General features: G+C 44.4%; 1 long non-coding RNA gene and 6 other non-coding genes across 7 annotated transcripts in view; 1 reads left to right on the top strand and 6 right to left on the bottom strand.

The window, feature by feature from the left end:
• Window positions 1-1946: 1946 nt before the first annotated feature.
• On the bottom strand, window positions 1947-2111 carry LOC130378850 (U1 spliceosomal RNA). The gene has a single exon (XR_008894959.1). It is a non-coding gene; the product is annotated as a U1 spliceosomal RNA (small nuclear RNA).
• A 937-nt stretch (window positions 2112-3048) lies between these two features.
• On the bottom strand, window positions 3049-3240 carry LOC130378854 (U2 spliceosomal RNA). Its single transcript, XR_008894962.1, has one exon. It is a non-coding gene; the product is annotated as a U2 spliceosomal RNA (small nuclear RNA).
• Window positions 3241-7213: 3973 nt separating this feature from the next.
• LOC130378849 (U1 spliceosomal RNA) lies at window positions 7214-7378 on the bottom strand. Its single transcript, XR_008894958.1, has one exon. It is a non-coding gene; the product is annotated as a U1 spliceosomal RNA (small nuclear RNA).
• Window positions 7379-8315: 937 nt separating this feature from the next.
• Window positions 8316-8506, bottom strand: LOC130378853 (U2 spliceosomal RNA). The gene has a single exon (XR_008894961.1). It is a non-coding gene; the product is annotated as a U2 spliceosomal RNA (small nuclear RNA).
• Window positions 8507-12446: 3940 nt separating this feature from the next.
• Window positions 12447-12611, bottom strand: LOC130378848 (U1 spliceosomal RNA). Its single transcript, XR_008894957.1, has one exon. It is a non-coding gene; the product is annotated as a U1 spliceosomal RNA (small nuclear RNA).
• Window positions 12612-13543: 932 nt separating this feature from the next.
• LOC130378851 (U2 spliceosomal RNA) lies at window positions 13544-13734 on the bottom strand. The gene has a single exon (XR_008894960.1). It is a non-coding gene; the product is annotated as a U2 spliceosomal RNA (small nuclear RNA).
• Window positions 13735-15795: 2061 nt separating this feature from the next.
• The window catches only part of LOC130378837 (uncharacterized), a 5796-nt gene continuing 3253 nt past the window's right edge, over window positions 15796-18338 (top strand). The window contains exons 1-2 of the long non-coding RNA XR_008894952.1: window positions 15796-15952; window positions 16621-16777. This is a non-coding gene — a long non-coding RNA (uncharacterized LOC130378837). The remainder of the gene's footprint in view (window positions 15953-16620; window positions 16778-18338) is intronic.

The following is an 18338-nucleotide window of genomic DNA, read 5'->3' as shown; positions in this document are numbered from 1 at the left end:
GACTGGGTTTTTGGATTGTCGGTGCCATTAAAGTAGCATTAATAATCGTCGTAATAATCCTAACGATTATTAATGCTACTTTAACGGCATAGACATTCCAAAAACCCAGTCGACACTAGATGGAAAAAGTGTATAGAACAAAACGTGATGCAGCTTCCCTTTTTTTCTTCGCAACCTACAGACTTTGTTATGTACGATTATTCAAACACGCCATGTTATTTAATATAGACATTTGACCGAGGGAAACGGAGCCTCAGAGGTCGAACTTATTCTCTCGAGGTCTATGTGACTTCCATTTATATTGTGACTATTCTGTATCTTGATGCCTCTTCCTGGCCCACAAGGATACACCAGCAGGTTCTGACATGTATTAACCGCACTCTGATGGCTCGAGTCTGTGCGTGATGTGTGTCTATGCTAATGTATGTATGTGCTGGTATACTTTTAAAAATAAAGTATCAATGCATCTAATTCTCCATCCGTCTCTGGTGCTATTTACTGTGGACCCACACCTGTTTGGGAGATCCCTCCCATGTGTGAGGGTGGCATCGATGGTGTTGGTAAAATAAAAACCCATACACACACATAGTGCACGGTAATATCATGAAATAAGTTGGTATCACGCCACATATAGATGGTGGATGGCCAAGAGGAACATTTGCAGAGGGCATGGCCGCCCCTGGTTCCAGGGGCTCTCGGAAATTGAGAGGTTAAAACACCTTGGCCCTCTGGCTATACTCTATATACTCTCCTCGGGCTATATATATTTATGTACAATCAGGTCCCCATTAGTCACCAAATAATCTGTGTGAAATATTCTAATTTATGTAAATGATGTCCCCTGAAAGCATGTTTACTGGTTCTTCCGGAAGTCCCCATAAAGCCTGGTTAAACCATCACAAAACTCTGAAACATCATTTCAGAGTTTTGAAGTTGTGTATAGGTTAACTAAGCTATGGCAAGTTTACTGAATTTTTTTCAGCTCTCTACAACCTCTGGAAAGGGTGGTCCTCACAAGTGATGATTATAAAGGTCGTCCTCATGAGTGAAAACCAGTATGTGTGTGTGTGTGTGTGTGTGTGTGTGTGTTCTTTAATTGTTGAGTGTTTTTTATTATTATTAATGTTATTTATATGTGCCTGTCCTTGTGATGTGTGTATGTCTGTCAGCTCCATGTTTAACTAAATGTTTGCAAATGGTAGTACATGTTTGTCTCTCGTCTCATGCTCTCGTGTTCTCGCCTGTAGATCTGTACCTAGTCGTGGTGGGCGAGCTTTTAACTAAAATGATCTTGTTTATTTGTGTTTATATGGATTGCCTTTTCAATGAAACACATTCTGGTTGAAAAATAAAAGTTGTAAAAGTATTTTGGAGTCTCAGTGTGCTTGGGTTTCGGAAGGGGTGGGGTATTGGAAAGAAAAAACACACCAAAGAAATTAGAAGTCCTTGTGTCTTCACTCCCGCAACCAGAGGTGTGAATACACCCCCACTGTGATGGCTGCACTCCCTGTGTGGTCAAAACAATGAGTTCTGTGAATGGCTCTTATTATTTTTCTTAATTCAGCCCAAAAATGTAACAATTTAACACTTTTCCACTTGATTGTATGAATCTCATCAGCTACATCCACTCAAAGTATGAAAATAATAAACAAAACATCCAGCAGACTAGTGGATTTTGATAATCTAGGCCTTGCACATGACATTTCTGAAAATAAAACCACCCACCAGTGGCCACCAGATGGAGCCGTCCGTTTTGATCCTCGATCCTTTTGGATCGATCCCAGTGTTGAGGGATAGGGACTTTGGGGGGTCATGAGCCATTCCCAGGCGGTCACCCATCCAAGTACTAACCAGGCCGGACCCTGCTTAGCCTCCGAGATCAGACGAGATCGGGCGTGCTCAGGGTGGTATCATTCATAGCTATTATTTCTTTAGAACAACATGATCAGGGGAGAGCGCGAACGCAGTCCCCCACTACCAGAAATTATGCAATCGAGATTCCCACATTTGGGGAATTCGCACGGGTCAGCAACAGCCTCAGTGCAATGGCTGAGCCTCGCTATGGGTGAACCACCTTCTTGATCATGGTATCTCCCTTGCCAGGTAAGTATGAGTTGTACACGTTCAGGTGGGCTGAACGATGCCCACGCGTGTTCCCCAGGAGAACGGTTGCAAAGCATTCGGAGATGTCTAGACTTTAATAAACACTGTAAACCACCGGTCACACGATGACAGGCGAATCTGAAATCAGCGTGATGGAAGCATAACGAAAGGAAACCTGGAGGTCCGAGTTATCGACACGCCACAGAAAGAATCCTTTTTTCTTTCTTAAACAACAGAATAGTGGTGGCGAGATGATGCCTCATGAAACGTCAAAGCCTCGCAGCCAGGTGAACCATCAAAGTGGTTCGACCTCGAAGCTTCAAATGAGTACGCTAGGGACAAGGAATGAAATTATGATGAAAGAAAGAGTTTCCTGTGATGATGTGATGTTTGCTTCGTACAACATCAAAACGTTTAAGAATTAAAGTCATTTCAGTGATACGTGTGAGTGTGCCGTTCATAAATATCTCCCGAGCTCATGGTAGAGAACAAATCATTTGACAAAGGTTTTAAGTCATCCCGGGCAAAATAGATTGTCTTATAACTACAGTAGCCTACTAATAATTGTAATAATAGAACTGCATGATGTCTGAGAACGAGTGTGATTAATTACATAGCCATAAAAGTGATCTTGGAACTGGGTAGGGTCTTCTTTTTGTAGAAATGTGCCAATTGTGAACCCATATCGCGGAACAGCCCGAGATGAAGCCTCGAACGTCACGCGCCACGTCATTTCGCCTATGTGATACGGAGCTTCGCTGGGGGAGGAGCCGAGGTACTCGACACACGCCCCGATGCCTCGACGCAAACCATAACATCACTACAACAGAATATCGTTGGAGTAATTGTAAACAGTGCGTTTGTGAATTGTAAATGACACTTTATTGTCTACAGGCGGACGGATGTACTCTCAGGAGGAGTTTAGTTTTGTTTTTCACGGTGAGAGAGGGGTGCACCGGTCCTGGAGTTACTGCAATACCAGGTCGATGCGTGGAGTGGACGGAGCAAGCCCCTTTTCCATCTCCCAGTTCGAAAAATCAATTTAATATATGGTCCCCGGGGTAGGGGACGTATCAGATATTAAACTGATAAGAACAGATACTACACTTGAGCTTAGCCAAAATGCCGAGAAGCGATGCACACACATGCTCAGACCAAGAGGCTAGCTTCCCAGACACGTCGCTCCACTTGGCGGTTTAACAGACAACGACGAAACAAAAAAAAGACCAAGCAATCTGTGTGCGTGTTTGTGTGTCTGTGAAAGCTGGAGAAATAAACCGAGGTCGCTACATCTCTTTGCTGCTGCCTGCTGGCAGTCTCACTATTCCGTCTGCATGTTTCACAAATAGAGTTTGGAGCAGTGGAGGCTTATATGAGACTACAGGTGAAGCAGTGAGTGAACGAAATGTTGAATGTATTTTCTTTCTTTCTTTATTATTTATTATGTTACCTTTTTAAATTAGACCAGTACGTGAGTGCACTGAATTTCGTTGTACTTCTGTCCAATGACAAATAAATATATATCTATAACACCCGGAACTCTATTGCAGCCAATGAGCTCGAGTTGAAAAAGAAAATAGCTTACAGCACGTGGTATTCCCCGGTGAAGCAGTCAACGGAGGATTCACTCAGGTACATTTTATCCCCTGCATCGTTTGCTAGTTAATAATTAGACATTTTTTTTTACGGTTTGTATTAAGCTGTTTCGATTTTGTAGAAAGAGAAAAGATTTCGACCGTGTCATAACGTGGTCGTTGTGTATAAAGGGAAGACGTAGAGGTTACGTTTTTAGCTGCTGGGTAGACTTTAGTCAACCTATCGCCGTTTTGTCGGTGAGCAACCATATTACCCGTGGGAAGTCTCGTTTTAATCTTGGCAATCTAAGCTTTCCAACGGTGTATGGCATTACTATATTCACCCAAGGGTTGTTGAAATAATAAGCTGATTAATGTGTGTTTTGTGACGATAGCTAGGCGCGGCTAACGACACTGTTTACAATAGTAAGGAGCCCATACCTGCAAACTTGTTGCTTTTCGGCGACAATCAACGTTTTCTTGGTCAATTTGATGTGGATATGTGTTAATATGGGTAAATGTGACTGTTGAGACAACAGCTGATGCGAGAGTAATTGTAACATGAAGCAATTTGGCGACCGTGTTAATCTCTTGACAATCTGGCGAGCTTGTTGTCCTAGGCTAATACACCAACAGCAGATTTCTGTATAATAAAGGGCTACATATTGTCAATCTAAATGATCTGCTTTTAGTTTTACTCATTTATTCATGTTTTACAGTACCAGATGGAACATGCCTACACATCAGTGCACCGTGTGCGACAAGACATTCGGTGAAAAGTCCAACCTGGCGAGTCATCTGAAGATCCATGCAGACGCCAGGGAGACCTTTACCTGTGATGTCTGCGGGAAGAGCTTGGCCACTAAACCATCGCTGGTCAGCCATCAACAGCTACACCAGTACCCCAACATAATTTTGTACCGGCTAGGAGAGGCCAGGCTGTACTGTACAGAGGCAGCAAGGTCTGTGGCAGAGGCCCGCAGCAGCACTGTTGTTGACCCTAAATGGCTGGATCTCAAGACAGCAGAGACCTTTGGAAAGGTCAGCTGGTCATCACGTTCGGGAAGCACGCCGGTCAGACCTTCAGGTGGCTTGTGGAGAATGATGTCGGCTGGCTGGTGTGGCTGCTGTTCCAGTACTGCCAGCAGGGAGAGCAGAACGAGCTGCTGAAGTGGCAGAAGGAGCGACTGCTCCGCCAGACCGGCCTCAGGTCCAGTACCGGCACATCCATCACCAGGCTGGAAAGAGACGTGGTGAGAAGCGGAGCTAAGTTGTCATAAGCACTTTGTTTCACCTGTTGGCTGTGGAAAGCAAATAGCACACACGTCATATCAATACTGATCACATGTGTATTTTATATTTCCAGATTATTTGTTGATGAGCCTGTGACTCCAGCGAACCGGCCCGTTCAGCCCACTGGGTTTGTCGTCCTCCACCCGGCTGAAGCCTGCTGCGCTCACCCCCATTCTGCCGAGGCCTCCTGCGCCCACCCACCTCCAGCCGAGGCCACCTGCTGCGTTGACCTACGGCCCACCCCCTGTGTCGGCAGCACCCATACTGCTGGTCCTCCCCGCACAGCCACAGGCCCCCTCCGTCCTGTTTCGTGGGCCATCCTGCAGCCAGAGCCTTGTCCCTCCTGCACCAACAGTGAAGACATTCATGCCTAACAAGTCCTCAAGGCCATGTGGGGCTTGCCACATGCCAAACTGTGGTGGACAGTGGAAGAGGTACAACCCTTTCAAGGACAAAGTGGCTGGAAGCATGCAGAAAATGTTTTCCTACTGTCCATCCACTAGGAAGTCCACTACCCCTGGCTTTTACAATGTGGTGTATGACAACTTTGAACACTTTAAGAGTGTCGTGGATGCAGAGTTGGACAGGAGGACTGTGTAAATACCTGGAAATGCGTGTGTGTGTGTGTGTGTGTGTGTGTGTGTGTGTGTGTGTGTGTGTGTGTGTGTGTGTGTGTGTGTGTGTGTGTGTGTGTGTGTGTGTGTGTGTGTGTGTGTGTGTGTGAATAACTTACCTCTGTGATGCCACTGTTCCTGTGCCATCTGTAAGAGAGAGAAAGAGGCTTGTTTGTGTGTGTTTGTCTTTGTCTTTGTGTGTGTTTTTTAAAGTGCTTCATTAAGCACTATCTATTTATTTATATCGTTAAAAAAAAAGGCACTTTGCAGATTTACTTGAAGTTCTTTTGTTCGCTTTTTATTTATTATTATTTATATTGCTGTTAAAATTAACTTTGTAGTATCCATTCTGCTCTATGTTCAATATCGAGGCCAATCTTTTAAACCATAATCAGTTCCAATCTAACACAATCAGTTTACATACCCTTTAGTGGTTGTTCATGTTCAGATAATCTGTGTTTTTGTCATGCATGTTGTTTGTCTTTGTCAGCTTCATGTCTTTGTGATGTTTGTATGTATTTGTCTGCTTCAGTTTTAACAAAAGTTTGCTCAAGAAAACACAAAAGGGAGGAACAGCTTGAGCCTTTATTTGTTGATTGGTCACCCGAGTCTATGGATAATCATGTTCATTATTGCACTTTAGCCTGTACAAGCCAATTGTTGATTTGTATCTTAAGTACAAGTGTGTGTGTGTGTGTGTGTGTGTGTGTGTGTGTGTGTGTGTGTGTGTGTGTGTGTGTGTGTGTGTGTGTGTGTGTGTGTGTGTGTGTGTTCTTTAATTGTTGAGTGTTTTTTATTATTATTAATGTTATTTATATGTGCCTGTCCTTGTGATGTGTGTATGTCTGTCAGCTCCATGTTTAACTAAATGTTTGCAAATGGTAGTACATGTTTGTCTCTCGTCTCATGCTCTCGTGTTCTCGCCTGTAGATCTGTACCTAGTCGTGGTGGGCGAGCTTTTAACTAAAATGATCTTGTTTATTTGTGTTTATATGGATTGCCTTTTCAATGAAACACATTCTGGTTGAAAAATAAAAGTTGTAAAAGTATTTTGGAGTCTCAGTGTGCTTGGGTTTCGGAAGGGGTGGGGTATTGGAAAGAAAAAACACACCAAAGAAATTAGAAGTCCTTGTGTCTTCACTCCCGCAACCAGAGGTGTGAATACACCCCCACTGTGATGGCTGCACTCCCTGTGTGGTCAAAACAATGAGTTCTGTGAATGGCTCTTATTATTTTTCTTAATTCAGCCCAAAAATGTAACAATTTAACACTTTTCCACTTGATTGTATGAATCTCATCAGCTACATCCACTCAAAGTATGAAAATAATAAACAAAACATCCAGCAGACTAGTGGATTTTGATAATCTAGGCCTTGCACATGACATTTCTGAAAATAAAACCACCCACCAGTGGCCACCAGATGGAGCCGTCCGTTTTGATCCTCGATCCTTTTGGATCGATCCCAGTGTTGAGGGATAGGGACTTTGGGGGGTCATGAGCCATTCCCAGGCGGTCACCCATCCAAGTACTAACCAGGCCGGACCCTGCTTAGCCTCCGAGATCAGACGAGATCGGGCGTGCTCAGGGTGGTATCATTCATAGCTATTATTTCTTTAGAACAACATGATCAGGGGAGAGCGCGAACGCAGTCCCCCACTACCAGAAATTATGCAATCGAGATTCCCACATTTGGGGAATTCGCACGGGTCAGCAACAGCCTCAGTGCAATGGCTGAGCCTCGCTATGGGTGAACCACCTTCTTGATCATGGTATCTCCCTTGCCAGGTAAGTATGAGTTGTACACGTTCAGGTGGGCTGAACGATGCCCACGCGTGTTCCCCAGGAGAACGGTTGCAAAGCATTCGGAGATGTCTAGACTTTAATAAACACTGTAAACCACCGGTCACACGATGACAGGCGAATCTGAAATCAGCGTGATGGAAGCATAACGAAAGGAAACCTGGAGGTCCGAGTTATCGACACGCCACAGAAAGAATCCTTTTTTCTTTCTTAAACAACAGAATAGTGGTGGCGAGATGATGCCTCATGAAACGTCAAAGCCTCGCAGCCAGGTGAACCATCAAAGTGGTTCGACCTCGAAGCTTCAAATGAGTACGCTAGGGACAAGGAATGAAATTATGATGAAAGAAAGAGTTTCCTGTGATGATGTGATGTTTGCTTCGTACAACATCAAAACGTTTAAGAATTAAAGTCATTTCAGTGATACGTGTGAGTGTGCCGTTCATAAATATCTCCCGAGCTCATGGTAGAGAACAAATCATTTGACAAAGGTTTTAAGTCATCCCGGGCAAAATAGATTGTCTTATAACTACAGTAGCCTACTAATAATTGTAATAATAGAACTGCATGATGTCTGAGAACGAGTGTGATTAATTACATAGCCATAAAAGTGATCTTGGAACTGGGTAGGGTCTTCTTTTTGTAGAAATGTGCCAATTGTGAACCCATATCGCGGAACAGCCCGAGATGAAGCCTCGAACGTCACGCGCCACGTCATTTCGCCTATGTGATACGGAGCTTCGCTGGGGGAGGAGCCGAGGTACTCGACACACGCCCCGATGCCTCGACGCAAACCATAACATCACTACAACAGAATATCGTTGGAGCAATTGTAAACAGTGCGTTTGTGAATTGTAAATGACACTTTATTGTCTACAGGCGGACGGATGTACTCTCAGGAGGAGTTTAGTTTTGTTTTTCACGGTGAGAGAGGGGTGCACCGGTCCTGGAGGTACTGCAATACCAGGTCGATGCGTGGAGTGGACGGAGCAAGCCCCTTTTCCATCTCCCAGTTCGAAAAATCAATTTAATATATGGTCCCCGGGTAGGGGACGTATCAGATATTAAACTGATAAGAACAGATACTACACTTGATCTTAGCCAAAACGCCGAGAAGCGATGCACACACATGCTCAGACCAAGAGGCTAGCTTCCCAGACACGTCGCTCCACTTGGCGGTTTAACAGACAACGACGAAACAAAAAAAAGACCAAGCAATCTGTGTGCGTGTTTGTGTGTCTGTGAAAGCTGGAGAAATAAACCGAGGTCGCTACATCTCTTTGCTGCTGCCTGCTGGCAGTCTCACTATTCCGTCTGCATGTTTCACAAATAGAGTTTGGAGCAGTGGAGGCTTATATGAGACTACAGGTGAAGCAGTGAGTGAACGAAATGTTGAATGTATTTTCTTTCTTTCTTTATTATTTATTATGTTACCTTTTTAAATTAGACCAGTACGTGAGTGCACTGAATTTCGTTGTACTTCTGTCCAATGACAAATAAATATATATCTATAACACCCGGAACTCTATTGCAGCCAATGAGCTCGAGTTGAAAAAGAAAATAGCTTACAGCACGTGGTATTCCCCGGTGAAGCAGTCAACGGAGGATTCACTCAGGTACATTTTATCCCCTGCATCGTTTGCTAGTTAATAATTAGACTTTTTTTTTTACGGTTTGTATTAAGCTGTTTCGATTTTGTAGAAAGAGAAAAGATTTCGACCGTGTCATAACGTGGTCGTTGTGTATAAAGGGAAGACGTAGAGGTTACGTTTTTAGCTGCTGGGTAGACTTTAGTCAACCTATCGCCGTTTTGTCGGTGAGCAACCATATTACCCGTGGGAAGTCTCGTTTTAATCTTGGCAATCTAAGCTTTCCAACGGTGTATGGCATTACTATATTCACCCAAGGGTTGTTGAAATAATAAGCTGATTAATGTGTGTTTTGTGACGATAGCTAGGCGCGGCTAACGACACTGTTTACAATAGTAAGGGCTACGTCGCATACCTGCAAACTTGTTGCTTTTCGGCGACAATCAACGTTTTCTTGGTCAATTTGATGTGGATATGTGTTAATATGGGTAAATGTGACTGTTGAGACAACAGCTGATGCGAGAGTAATTGTAACATGAAGCAATTTGGCGACCGTGTTAATCTCTTGACAATCTGGCGAGCTTGTTGTCCTAGGCTAATACACCAACAGCAGATTTCTGTATAATAAAGGGCTACATATTGTCAATCTAAATGATCTGCTTTTAGTTTTACTCATTTATTCATGTTTTACAGTACCAGATGGAACATGCCTACACATCAGTGCACCGTGTGCGACAAGACATTCGGTGAAAAGTCCAACCTGGCGAGTCATCTGAAGATCCATGCAGACGCCAGGGAGACCTTTACCTGTGATGTCTGCGGGAAGAGCTTGGCCACTAAACCATCGCTGGTCAGCCATCAACAGCTACACCAGTACCCCAACATAATTTTGTACCGGCTAGGAGAGGCCAGGCTGTACTGTACAGAGGCAGCAAGGTCTGTGGCAGAGGCCCGCAGCAGCACTGTTGTTGACCCTAAATGGCTGGATCTCAAGACAGCAGAGACCTTTGGAAAGGTCAGCTGGTCATCACGTTCGGGAAGCACGCCGGTCAGACCTTCAGGTGGCTTGTGGAGAATGATGTCGGCTGGCTGGTGTGGCTGCTGTTCCAGTACTGCCAGCAGGGAGAGCAGAACGAGCTGCTGAAGTGGCAGAAGGAGCGACTGCTCCGCCAGACCGGCCTCAGGTCCAGTACCGGCACATCCATCACCAGGCTGGAAAGAGACGTGGTGAGAAGCGGAGCTAAGTTGTCATAAGCACTTTGTTTCACCTGTTGGCTGTGGAAAGCAAATAGCACACACGTCATATCAATACTGATCACATGTGTATTTTATATTTCCAGATTATTTGTTGATGAGCCTGTGACTCCAGCGAACCGGCCCGTTCAGCCCACTGGGTTTGTCGTCCTCCACCCGGCTGAAGCCTGCTGCGCTCACCCCCATTCTGCCGAGGCCTCCTGCGCCCACCCACCTCCAGCCGAGGCCACCTGCTGCGTTGACCTACGGCCCACCCCCTGTGTCGGCAGCACCCATACTGCTGGTCCTCCCCGCACAGCCACAGGCCCCCTCCATCCTGTTTCGTGGGCCATCCTGCAGCCAGAGCCTTGTCCCTCCTGCACCAACAGTGAAGACATTCATGCCTAACAAGTCCTCAAGGCCATGTGGGGCTTGCCACATGCCAAACTGTGGTGGACAGTGGAAGAGGTACAACCCTTTCAAGGACAAAGTGGCTGGAAGCATGCAGAAAATGTTTTCCTACTGTCCATGCACTAGGAAGTCCACTACCCCTGGCTTTTACAATGTGGTGTATGACAACTTTGAACGCTTTAAGAGTGTCGTGGATGCAGAGTTGGACAGGAGGACTGTGTAAATACCTGGAAATGCGCGTGTGTGTGTGTGTGTGTGTGTGTGTGTGTGTGTGTGTGTGTGTGTGTGTGTGTGTGTGTGTGTGTGTGTGTGTGTGTGTGTGTGTGTGTGTGTGTGTGTGTGTGTGTGTGTGAATAACTTACCTCTGTGATGCCACTGTTCCTGTGCCATCTGTAAGAGAGAGAAAGAGGCTTGTTTGTGTGTGTTTGTCTTTGTCTTTGTGTGTGTTTTTTAAAGTGCTTCATTAAGCACTATCTATTTATTTATATCGTTAAAAAAAAAGGCACTTTGCAGATTTACTTGAAGTTCTTTTGTTCGCTTTTTATTTATTATTATTTATATTGCTGTTAAAATTAACTTTGTAGTATCCATTCTGCTCTATGTTCAATATCGAGGCCAATCTTTTAAACCATAATCAGTTCCAATCTAACACAATCAGTTTACATACCCTTTAGTGGTTGTTCATGTTCAGATAATCTGTGTTTTTGTCATGCATGTTGTTTGTCTTTGTCAGCTTCATGTCTTTGTGATGTTTGTATGTATTTGTCTGCTTCAGTTTTAACAAAAGTTTGCTCAAGAAAACACAAAAGGGAGGAACAGCTTGAGCCTTTATTTGTTGATTGGTCACCCGAGTCTATGGATAATCATGTTCATTATTGCACTTTAGCCTGTACAAGCCAATTGTTGATTTGTATCTTAAGTACAAGTGTGTGTGTGTGTGTGTGTGTGTGTGTGTGTGTGTGTGTGTGTGTTCTTTAATTGTTGAGTGTTTTTTATTATTATTAATGTTATTTATATGTGCCTGTCCTTGTGATGTGTGTATGTCTGTCAGCTCCATGTTTAACTAAATGTTTGCAAATGGTAGTACATGTTTGTCTCTCGTCTCATGCTCTCGTGTTCTCGCCTGTAGATCTGTACCTAGTCGTGGTGGGCGAGCTTTTAACTAAAATGATCTTGTTTATTTGTGTTTATATGGATTGCCTTTTCAATGAAACACATTCTGGTTGAAAAATAAAAGTTGTAAAAGTATTTTGGAGTCTCAGTGTGCCTGGGTTTCAGAAGGGGTGGGGTATTGGAAAGAAAAAACACACCAAAGAAATTAGAAGTCCTTGTGTCTTCACTCCCGCAACCAGAGGTGTGAATACACCCCCACTGTGATGGCTGCACTCCCTGTGTGGTCAAAACAATGAGTTCTGTGAATGGCTCTTATTATTTTTCTTAATTCAGCCCAAAAATGTAACAATTTAACACTTTTCCACTTGATTGTATGAATCTCATCAGCTACATCCACTCAAAGTATGAAAATAATAAACAAAACATCCAGCAGACTAGTGGATTTTGATAATCTAGGCCTTGCACATTACATTTCAGAAAATAAAACCACCCACCAGTGGCCACCAGATGGAGCCGTCCGTTTTGATCCTCGATCCTTTTGGATCGATCCCAGTGTTGAGGGATAGGGACTTTGGGGGGTCATGAGCCATTCCCAGGCGGTCACCCATCCAAGTACTAACCAGGCCGGACCCTGCTTAGCCTCCGAGATCAGACGAGATCGGGCGTGCTCAGGGTGGTATCATTCATAGCTATTATTTCTTTAGAACAACATGATCAGGGGAGAGCGCGAACGCAGTCCCCCACTACCAGAAATTATGCAATCGAGATTCCCACATTTGGGGAATTCGCACGGGTCAGCAACAGCCTCAGTGCAATGGCTGAGCCTCGCTATGGGTGAACCACCTTCTTGATCATGGTATCTCCCTTGCCAGGTAAGTATGAGTTGTACACGTTCAGGTGGGCTGAACGATGCCCACGCGTGTTCCCCAGGAGAACGGTTGCAAAGCATTCGGAGATGTCTAGACTTTAATAAACACTGTAAACCACCGGTCACACGATGACAGGCGAATCTGAAATCAGCGTGATGGAAGCATAACGAAAGGAAACCTGGAGGTCCGAGTTATCGACACGCCACAGAAAGAATCCTTTTTTCTTTCTTAAACAACAGAATAGTGGTGGCGAGATGATGCCTCATGAAACGTCAAAGCCTCGCAGCCAGGTGAACCATCAAAGTGGTTCGACCTCGAAGCTTCAAATGAGTACGCTAGGGACAAGGAATGAAATGATGATGAAAGAAAGAGTTTCCTGTGATGATGTGATGTTTGCTTCGTACAACATCAAAACGTTTAAGAATTAAAGTCATTTCAGTGATACGTGTGAGTGTGCCGTTCATAAATATCTCCCGAGCTCATGGTAGAGAACAAATCATTTGACAAAGGTTTTAAGTCATCCCGGGCAAAATAGATTGTCTTATAACTACAGTAGCCTACTAATAATTGTAATAATAGAACTGCATGATGTCTGAGAACGAGTGTGATTAATTACATAGCCATAAAAGTGATCTTGGAACTGGGTAGGGTCTTCTTTTTGTAGAAATGTGCCAATTGTGAACCCATATCGCGGAACAGCCCGAGATGAAGCATCGAACGTCACGCGCCACGTCATTTCGCCTATGTGATACGGAGCTTCGCTGGGGGAGGAGCCGAGGTACTCGACACACGCCCCGATGCCTCGACGCAAACCATAACATCACTACAACAGAATATCGTTGGAGTAATTGTAAACAGTGCGTTTGTGAATTGTAAATGACACTTTATTGTCTACAGGCGGACGGGTGTACTCTCAGGAGGAGTTTAGTTTTTCACAGTGAGAGAGGGGTGCACCGGTCCTGGAGTTACTGCAATACCAGGTCGATGCGTGGAGTGGACGGAGCAAGCCCCTTTTCCATCTCCCAGTTCCAAAAATCAATTTAATATATGGTCCCCGGGTAGGGGACGTATCAGATATTAAACTGATAAGAACAGATACTACACTTGATCTTAGCCAAAAGGCCGAGAAGCGATGCACACACATGCTCAGACCAAGAGGCTAGCTTCCCAGACACGTCGCTCCACTTGGCGGTTTAACAGACAACGACGAAACAAAAAAAAGACCAAGCAATCTGTGTGCGTGTTTGTGGCCCTCATTTATCAAACGAACGTAGAAATGAGCGCAAATCTGAACGCATGATTCATCTTACGATAGGACCCACGTGAGATTTACGAAACCTTCGTATCACACCAATCCCAGCGTACGAAGGATCTTGCGTTGATAAATAAGGCGGCTGAGATCGATCGTAATGAACGTGACACGCCCATATAAAAGCACGTCTTCAGAAGTCTCGCCCCCAACTTTTACGACATGGAGAAACGTCCAACGGTAAAATAGAGGAATTTTTCCGAGACCCAAATGGAGACGCTCGGGTCACTGGTGGATGCGAACCGTCTGGTTTTATTTGGCAGCCTAAAAGCTGGCAATAAAGGCCAGCAAAAGAATGCTATATGGAAGGAAATAACTGTTGCAGTGAATATTGTTTCCAATGTTCGTCGGGCTACGGAAGAGGTTTGTTAATTAAATTAATTAAATAATAAATTAAATGTACAACTTCTGTTATCCAGCTTAAAACATTTCACATATATGCTATTGTTTGCATTCCGTTAAAGTTATTTAATTCCGAATAAGGTGAAGAAAAAATGGTCCGACATGAAGCTCATCACCAAAAAACGTGTTGCGGCTGTGAAGCCGGCCAAGCAAGAAACGGGAGGAGGCCGGTGCAGTGCGACTGCAGCGTAACTCACCGAGATGACTCTGACCATGTAGTGCGCCCTGATGTAGACGATGCCCAACGTTGCTATTTTGGAAAATAAAAGAATCGTGCGTGCCCCCAGGCCATCGGGCTACCATGTTCAGTATTGACATTCTGGCATCGCAAATAATCGGAACATTAACCGAATGGTAGCTTTTGCGGTTGATGTACGCGTAATCATTAATAGATGGTGGCTTCATACGCACATGGGTACAATCAACCGCACCAATCACATTTGGAAACCTAGCAATAGCATACAAATCCCGTTTGATTCCAGTTTGCTGATCGTTAGTGTATGGGAATTTAATATAACGTTCAGAGAGGGACAGTATAGCTGCCAAAACTGCTGGCATGGTTCGGCTAATACTTGGCTGGGAAATACCAGACCTGTCCCTGATCTCCCGCTGAAAGGTCCCGGTGGCCAAAAACCCCAAGGTAGAGCACACCTGCACTGGCACAGGTATTGCGTTTGATCGCCTAGTTTCTCGCCTTAACTGTGGCTCCAAATCATTGCATAGCTCCATCAGGAGATGCCTTGGGAGACGAAAACGACTCAAGAGCCATTCATCGCTCTCCATAAAAAAATCGGCGCGGTCTCGAAAAACTCTCTCTCGTCTTAGACGTGCGTTGAGGTCCTCTAACAGAGCCAGATCTGCCATCGCTGCGACTCGACCACCTATTTGGCAAAGCTCCTGTTTATATAGACAGCTGAATAAACATTTCACCTGTCACATTCTAATTATTTTCATAGCAATACTGTTTTTAATTAGGGCTGACTTGATTGTAATTGTTTGAACGGCTGGGCTAATTCCAATTTATTTAGTAATTAATACAGATGTGCAACATGGGCTACTTGTGCTGCACTATTCATCAGTGAAATACCCGTGTGTTGCGCCAAAAAAACTTGCGTACACGAGCTCAGACCTGACGTGAGATTTCATCGCAGCCTGCGCTCACGTTCAAATTGATAAATGCCAAGCTCAGCGTTGAAATGAGCGTAGATCCATTTTACGCACGTTTTCTGTCGTACGCTCGTTTGATAAATGAGGGCCTGTGTGTCTGTGAAAGCTGGAGAAATAAACCGAGGTCGCTACATCTCTTTGCTGCTGCCTGCTGGCAGTCTCACTATTCCGTCTGCATGTTTCACAAATAGAGTTTGGAGCAGTGGAGGCTTATATGAGACTACAGGTGAAGCAGTGAGTGAACGAAATGTTGAATGTATTTTCTTTCTTTATTTATTATTTATTATGTTACCTTTTTAAATTAGACCAGTACGTGAGTGCACTGAATTTCGTTGTACTTCTGTCCAATGACAAATAAATATATATCTATAACACCCGGAACTCTATTGCAGCCAATGAGCTCGAGTTGAAAAAGAAAATAGCTTACAGCACGTGGTATTCCCCGGTGAAGCAGTCAACGGAGGATTCACTCAGGTAAATTTTATCCCCTGCATCGTTTGCTAGTTAATAATTAGACATTTTTTTCTTTACGGTTTGTATTAAGCTGTTTCGATTTTGTAGAAAGAGAAAAGATTTCGACCGTGTCATAACGTGGTCGTTGTGTATAAAGGGAAGACGTAGAGGTTACGTTTTTAGCTGCTGGGTAGACTTTAGTCAACCTATCGCCGTTTTGTCGGTGAGCAACCATATTACCCGTGGGAAGTCTCGTTTTAATCGTGGCAATCTAAGCTTTCCAACGGTGTATGGCATTACTATATTCACCCAAGGGTTGTTGAAATAATAAGCTGATTAATGTGTGTTTTGTGACGATAGCTAGGCGCGGCTAACGACACTGTTTACAATAGTAAGGGCTACGTCGCATACCTGCAAACTTGTTGCTTTTCGGCGACAATCAACGTTTTCTTGGTCAATTTGATGTGGATATGTGTTAATATGGGTAAATGTGACTGTTGAGACAACAGCTGATGCGAGAGTAATTGTAACATGAAGCAATTTGGCGACCGTGTTAATCTCTTGACAATCTGGCGAGCTTGTTGTCCTAGGCTAATACACCAACAGCAGATTTCTGTATAATAAAGGGCTACATATTGTCAATCTAAATGATCTGCTTTTAGTTTTACTCATTTATTCATGTTTTACAGTACCAGATGGAACATGCCTACACATCAGTGCACCGTGTGCGACAAGACATTCGGTGAAAAGTCCAACCTGGCGAGTCATCTGAAGATCCATGCAGACGCCAGGGAGACCTTTACCTGTGATGTCTGCGGGAAGAGCTTGGCCACTAAACCATCGCTGGTCAGCCATCAACAGCTACACCAGTACCCCAACATCATTTTGTACCGGCTAGGAGAGGCCAGGCTGTACTGTACAGAGGCAGATTAATTAAGAAAGTCATGTAACTTTGTTCACATTTAGTCTACTCTGCTAAATATATATGTAAGGGATAATGCCCGACGAGGTGTCCATTATCAGGAATTAATGGACGACGTGGAGGCGTGAACCGTCCGACGCGAAGCGGAGGACGGTTGCCTCCGCGAAGTCCATTAATTCCTGATAATGGACACCTCGAAGGGCATTATCCCGCTTATACCACGGTCACTTACCAAAGGTGACCAAATTAAGACCATTCATTTATATTTTCCACAAGTTTTCCAAGTTTTCCAAGTTCCAAGTTTTCCAGTTTTCCAAGTTTTCCACAAAACATACATTTGTTTCCCTGGTTATGCCTGAGGGTCCGACTAATACCCGGAACCACCATTACACGCCCGTTGGGTTCTCATGCAATGGAAACGTTGTTCACTCCTCCAGTAATTAGGACGGACCATAGCTACGACTTTAGAACGGGAGGTAGCGGGAGGTATTATAGTCCGCTGAGCTTTGTTTTGTTTCCCGTTGCTATGGTTACTACTATTTTAGAGACGATACGCCAGCTAGCGCATTAATTGAGAACGGTAAACAGACAATTTGACGGAACTACTTGTCCAGGTGTCCGTATATCAGGAGTTAATGCACACCCTGCATCCAATCAGAATCGAGTATTCCCGCAGACCGTGGTATAAGTAGGGATAATGCATAGAACGCCGGTCATTATCGGGAAAATAAGCCCCACCAGGGCGAACAGGACACCGACGCGCAGCGAAGGTGTCTTGCTTCGCCCTGAAGGGTCTTATTTTCGATATTGACCGGCGACGTTCTATACATTAGCCCGCTTATTACAAGGCTCCTGCCAAAACGAAAAAATAACTTCACATGCTGTGTCTTTTTTACAATTTATTCGTTACCAGCATTCGTAGTGTTGATCAGCAGAGGGGTCACCGGACCCATGCAAGTGAACGGAGCGTTCCACGGCATTGAGAAGACCCGTGTAATAAAGACCTAGGCTATAATATTTCTGTTTATGGCATAGATTTCTCCTCAGATTAGGCTAATAAACCAATGATAAAATAAAAATAAAAACGCTCGATCAAAGGCCCGGCCCGAGGATAGTGGTGGGAAATATCGACCCGACCTGGCCCGCGTCGGGCTCGGGCTCGGGCAGAGAATCTAAACACTGACTAGAACTAGGCCTACTTAGCAGGTGTCTGTAGGCCTATATCAGGAGATAATACACACCCTGCAGCCAATCAGAATACGAGTATTCCCCCAGACTGTGGTATAAACAATATTATTCACGAGTTATAATCAACCCCTACACATCAATATTAATGATAACCCATTAAATACGGTATGATTTCTAGATGTCACGTCCGCTCGCGACACTGGACTTGCGAGGCATCGACGCGGACTTCCATTCACATAGCCAAAAACAAGACAATAGATCTATGGCTAGATCAAAACATCAAGACATACAATTCTA

The sequence above is a fragment of the Gadus chalcogrammus genome, unplaced genomic scaffold (assembly GCF_026213295.1).
Source record: "Gadus chalcogrammus isolate NIFS_2021 unplaced genomic scaffold, NIFS_Gcha_1.0 GACHA105, whole genome shotgun sequence".
Lineage (NCBI taxonomy): Eukaryota > Metazoa > Chordata > Actinopteri > Gadiformes > Gadidae > Gadus > Gadus chalcogrammus.
The sequence above is the reverse complement of the archived record's forward strand: the minus strand, read 5'-3'. Positions and strand labels throughout refer to the sequence as shown.